Here is a 6000-nt window from a genome sequence, read left to right as displayed (position 1 = left end):
TGTCCTAAGATATTTTTGCCTACCCCAAGGCTGCAAGGATATTTGTGCCTAATATAGGGAGAAAACACTTGATATTGCTGTGCTAAATATTAGGTCAACTTACGAGTTTTTATTTTTTAAGAGAGAGAGGGGGAAGGGGCAGAGGGAGAGGGAGAGAGAGAATCGTATGCTGGGCATCAATGTGGGACTGGATCTCATGACCCTGAAATCGTGACTGAGCTGAAATCAAAAGTCCGACGCTTAACCGACTGAGCCATCCAGGCATCCCAATTGTAAAGTTTTTTTGAGAGGTCCTTTATCAAATTGAGGAAATTCCTTTTTATTCTAGTTTTCTGTCTTAAAAATCATAAATGGGTATTTAATTTTTATCAAAAGCTGTTCCTGTATCTATTAAAATGGTCAGATAGTTTGTCTACTTAGTTTTGTTAATGTGCATAGTTACATTGGTTGATTTTAGGAACATTAAGTCAACCTTCGTTGCTGGACAAAACTGCATCTGGTCTTTACTATGAATTGCCTTTTAAAAAATTACTAAATAAGGGGGCGCCTGAGTGGCTCGGTGGGTTAAAGCCTCTGCCTTCGGCTCGGGTCATGATCCCAGGGTTCTGGGATCGAGCCCCGCATCGGGCTCTCTGCTCTTCGGACAGCCTGCTTCCTCCTCTCTCTCTCTCTCTGCCTGCCTCTCTGCCTACTTGTGGTCTCTGTCTGTCAAATAAATAAATAAAATCTTAAAAAAAAATTACTAAATATGATTTGGCATTTTTTGTGTTGGATTTTGCATCTATGTTCATGAGAGATATTGGCTGTAATTCTCCTTTCTTGTGATATCCTTGCCAGGTTTTGGTATCAAGGTTAATCAAGTCTCATAAAACGAGTTGGGAAATGTTCTTTTTTCCCTCTATTTGCTGAATTTGTATAAGACGTCCTGCCTTTTTTCTTCACTAAAGCTGGTTTGAGTTTTATTTCTGTCCCTTACAAACCAGAGCAATTGTAATATTTAATCTATCCTTAAAAATATTAACTCAACTGGTGTTGAGGTGAAAAAAACGTTCCTTAAACGTTTGGAAGAATTCCCCAGTGAAGCCATCTGGGCCTGGAGTTTTCTTTGTAGAAGATTTCAAAGATTCAATTTCTTTTAACAGATATATAGGCCTATTGTGATCTCAAAAATCAGAATATTTTTATGACATTTTTGGATGTTCCTGTGACATTTTTGGTGAGTTGTGTTTTTTTTTTTTAATATTTTATTTATTTATTTGACAGAGAGAGAGGTCACAACTAGGCAGAGAGGCAGGCAGAGAGAGAGGAGGAAGCAGGCTCCCTACGGAGCAGAGAGCCCGATGTGGGGCTCGATCCCAGGACCCTGAGACCATGACCTGAGCTGAAGGCAGAGGCCTAAACCACTGAGCCACCCAGGCGCCCCGGTGAGTTGTGTTTTTTAAAGGAATGCCTCATATTATCTAAATCTTCAAATGTTGACATGAAGTTGTTTGTAATACCCTCTTATTATCTTTTTAGCATCTATAGGATCTGTAGTAATGCTTCCATTTGTATTCCTAATAGTAGTTATATGTTTTCTCTCTCTCATCTTTCTTGCTACATTTTTTATCAATTTTAGTGGTCTTTGCAAAGAACCAATTTTTGGCTTTGTAGATTTTATTGAACATTTGTTTTCTAATTCTTTGGTCCTCATCTTCGCAGTTGTGTGCTTCTGTCTAGTGATACTCAGAAGCCTGGATGCAGGCACACTGAAAGCAGAGTTGGATTAATTAATTTTAAAAAATATTTTATTTATTTATTTATTTGAGAGGTAGAGAGAAAGAGCATGAACAGGGCGATGAACAGAGGGAGAGAGAGAAATAGACTCCCTGATGAGCAGGAGCTCTATGAAGGATTCCATCCCAAGGACCCTGAGATCAGGACTTGAACTGAAAGGCAGATGCTTAACCAACTGAACCACCCAGGCACGCCTGGATTAATTAATTTTTAAGATATTATTTAAAAAATAATGATGCCTTGGGTGCCTGGGTGACTCAGTCAGTTAAGCATCTGCTCAGGTCATGATCCAAGGGTCCTGGGATTGAGTCCAACACCAGTCTCCCTGCTCAGCAGTGACCCTGTTTCTCCCTCTCCCTCTGCTGCTCCCCCTCATTGTGCTCTCTCTCTGTCAAATAAATAAATGAAATTTTAAAGAGTATAACAATACCTCTCCTTACCACAAAAGCAAAGGTTTTATTTAATGCTATGCCCCCAGCCTAGAACAGTGGTTAGTCAGAATAGGAACTTAATAAATATTTGTTGATTGAATGATTCAATGCTCTTCGGAAAAATTCAAATCATAAAGCTCATGTGTAGGGTAAAAATTGCATTCCCAGGGCCTCTGGGTGGCTCAGTCATTAAGCATCTGCCTTCGGTTAAAGTCATGATCTCAGAGTCCTGGGATCGAGCCCCATGTCCGGCTCCTTGTTCAGAGGGAGGCCTGCTTTTCTCTCTCCCTCTGCTGCTCCCCCTGCCTGTTCTCACTCTCTCTCTCTGTCAAATAAATAAATAAAATCTTAAAAAAAAACAACAATCATTTTAAAATTGCATTCCCTTGGCCTCCATTGATACTCCCTTAGGGATTAAGACTGCTAATACTGTGTGCGTATGTGTCCTTCCAAACCTTTTTATGTGCACAGACATATATTTTATTTTTTTAAGATTTTTATTTATTTATTTGACAGACAGAGATCATAAGTAGGGAGAGAGGGGCAGAGAGAGAGAGAGGAAGAAAAGCAGGCTCCCTGCTGAGCAGAGAACCCAATGTAGGGCTCGATCCCAGGATCCTGAGATCATGACCTGAGCCAAAGGCAGAGGCTTTAACCCACTGAGCCACCCAGGCATATAAAATATATGCCCCACAGATAAAATATATGTCTCCCTATGTCTAGAGAGACATATATTTTAAAATTCAAAACAGAATAGGGACACCTGGCTGGTTCAGTTGGTAGAACATATGACTCTTAATCTCAGGGTCGTGAGTTCAAAACCCACATTTGGCCTACTTAAAATTAAAAACAAAACAAAACAGACTAACTAAACAGAACTATATATAGTTCTGAAAATTTTTTCACCTCAACACCAGTTAATTTTTTTTTTTATTTGTCAGAGAGAGAGAGAGAGAGAGAGAGGGAGAGAGGGATCACAGGCAGACAGAGTGGCAGGCAGAGTCAGAGAGGCTCCCCGCTGAGCAAGGAGCCTGATGTGGGACTCGATCCCAGGACGCTGGGATCATGACCTGAGCTGAAGGCAGCTGCTTAACCAACTGAGCCACCCAGGTGTCCCTGAGTTAATATTTTTAAGGATAGATTAAATATTACAATTGCTCTGGTTTGCAAGAGACAGAAATAAAACTCAAACCGGCTTTAGTGAAGAAAGAAGGCAGGACGTCTTTATTGGCTCACATAACTAAATTCCTAGGGGCAGCTGACCTTAGGCCTAGCTAGGTCCCGGTGCCCAGACTTTGTCTTCGTAAATCTTTCACCAGTACATGGCTTTGATTTCCTTTGTTTTGGCTTTATTTTCAGATCAGCTCCTCCATGTGAAGTCAAGATAGCCATAGCAATTCCAGACACTCTCCACAAACTCTTCTCTTCCTGGGGACTGGAAAAGTCACAGTGTGGTCTCTAATTTGACCCTCATAGGTCACACACCCTGCCTTAAATAAATCCGTTTGCTTGAGGGAGGATAGAATACCCTGACTGGGCAAGCCTAAGTCACGTGCCTCATCCTGGAAGTGGGAGGCAGACCAGACCCATCAAACCACATGCCCTAGAAGAAGGCGAGGAGTGGTTCTCCAGGGGATATGGGCTGGGGGACAACGGTTGCTAGAAGAAAGGATAATGGATAATGGGGATAGCAATTAACCTCAGCTATGTCTTCAATTTTGCAAATACTCCCCATCTAGCATTCAGTTTTTAATTTTGTGGTGCTTTCACTATAACCAAATCTGTTGCTATTTTTCTTTGTGGTTTATGACTTTCATGTCTTATAAAAAGTCCTTCCCATCCCTAAATTATAAAGAGTGTCCTTGTATATTTCTTTCAAATGGTTTCTTTTTCTTTTTTCCTTTTTTAAAATGTACTTGATAGAGAGAGAGAGATCACAAGCAGGCAGAGTGGCAAGTGGAGGGAGAGAGGGGGAAGCAGGCTCCTCACTGAGCAGAGAGCCCGATGCAGGTCTCCATCCCAGGACCCCAGGATCATGACCCGAGTCGAAGGCAGACGCTTAACTGACTGAGCCAGTGGTTCCCTTTCTTTTTCTTTTTAAGTAAACTCTACACGCAATGTGGAGCTTGAACTCACAACCCTGAGGTCCAGAGTCTCAGGCTCCACCAACTGAACCAGCCAGGCACCCCTTTCTTTCATGTGTTTTATAGTTTAACTCTTTGTACCAAGATATTTAACCCATCTGGAATTCACTTTTATATATGGATTTAACTTAAGTATTTCTTTTCCATAGATAGCCACTTGTTCCAGCACTGTGTCCCTTCCTTGCTGTTTTTATCGTGTGCTAAATTCCTCTGTGGTGGGAGGTGGAGACCGATATCTTAGAAAGTAAAACTGAATGAGAGCGTGAGGGGGAGAAGGGGATCCAGGGTGACCACTTTTTCTGTTTGAGTGGTTTGGCAGAACTGTGAAGCAGGAGGAGGAGCAGGAATAGGGATGGGGAGCTTGGAGAGGGAGGAATTAGGGTTAGGTCAATCTAGGGCATGTTGACTTTGAGGAGTTCCTGGACATCAAGGACATATTTAATAGAGATATATGATAAACATTTTTATTACAACATTCACTATATGAAAAAGGGTTTTGATACTGCTTCTGGGCTATTTGTTATCTGTTAGCTTATTGATTTACTTGATCACTTTACAAATGTTTGTGAAGCATCTACTTTGTGTGAAGACAAGTCCTAGTCTTACTATAATACCTACTATTTTGTGGTATGTTTGTATTAGTGGTAATTCAAGCAATTCCAATTCAGCCCATTTTCCTTACTTACCATTGTTTTTTCTCTTGGTACTCATTTACCCTTCCAGATGAATTTTAGAATTATCTTTTCTAGTTTCAGTTAAAAAATTCTATTGGAATTTCAAACTCAAGTTGCATTGGATGTAGAGTAATTTTGAGGAAATTGATAGCCTTACCAAAGTATTCTTCCGTTGTGAGAAAATGACATGCATCTCTCTATTTACTCAAGTCTTCTAGTATGTCCCTCGTAAAATTTATTCCTATGTATTTCATAGCTGTAATTGCTGTTATGAATAAAATCATTTTTAAACATTTTAAAATTGGTTTTTCATGGTTAAAAAGAAAACTATTGATTTTTCTGTGTTTTTCTTTTAACTGGCCATTTTACTGAACTTGCTGATAAGATTTATAAGGCTTCAGTGGAATCTTTGACTTTTCTAAGTAGATAATAATATAATCTGCATGTAGAGATGATTTCGCTTTTTCCCAAAATCTATATCTCATTTCACTTTTTTCCCCCCAGATTAACTCTTTTGTTTTATCTGATTATGGCTTCTTTTTATTTACCTTTCTGTAGCTCTATTGAAGAACAATTGATAATACAGTAAACTATGCATATTTAGAATGCACTGTTTAAGTTTTCACATATGAGGACACCTGTGAAACCATCACTAAATCTCGATAATGAACATACCCATCACCCCCCCAAATTTCCCTTTGTCCCTTTTTGATCTATTACTCCTGCCCTTCCCCACCCCTTCCCCTCATCTCTAGGCAACCATTGATATGTTTATCTGTCACTACAGATTAATTAGTTGTATTTTCTAGAATCGGTATCTCTATGGAATCAAATGCTATAAATGTACTCTATTTTCTCTGCCTCCTTTGACTTAGCATAATCATTTTGGAATTTGCTGTTATTATGTGACTCAATTGTTCATTGCTTTTTATTGCTGGGTACTGTTCCTTTGTATGAACATGTTCTAATTTGTTT

This window comes from Meles meles, chromosome 18 (assembly GCF_922984935.1).
Source record: "Meles meles chromosome 18, mMelMel3.1 paternal haplotype, whole genome shotgun sequence".
Lineage (NCBI taxonomy): Eukaryota > Metazoa > Chordata > Mammalia > Carnivora > Mustelidae > Meles > Meles meles.
This window is presented reverse-complemented; position numbering follows the sequence as displayed.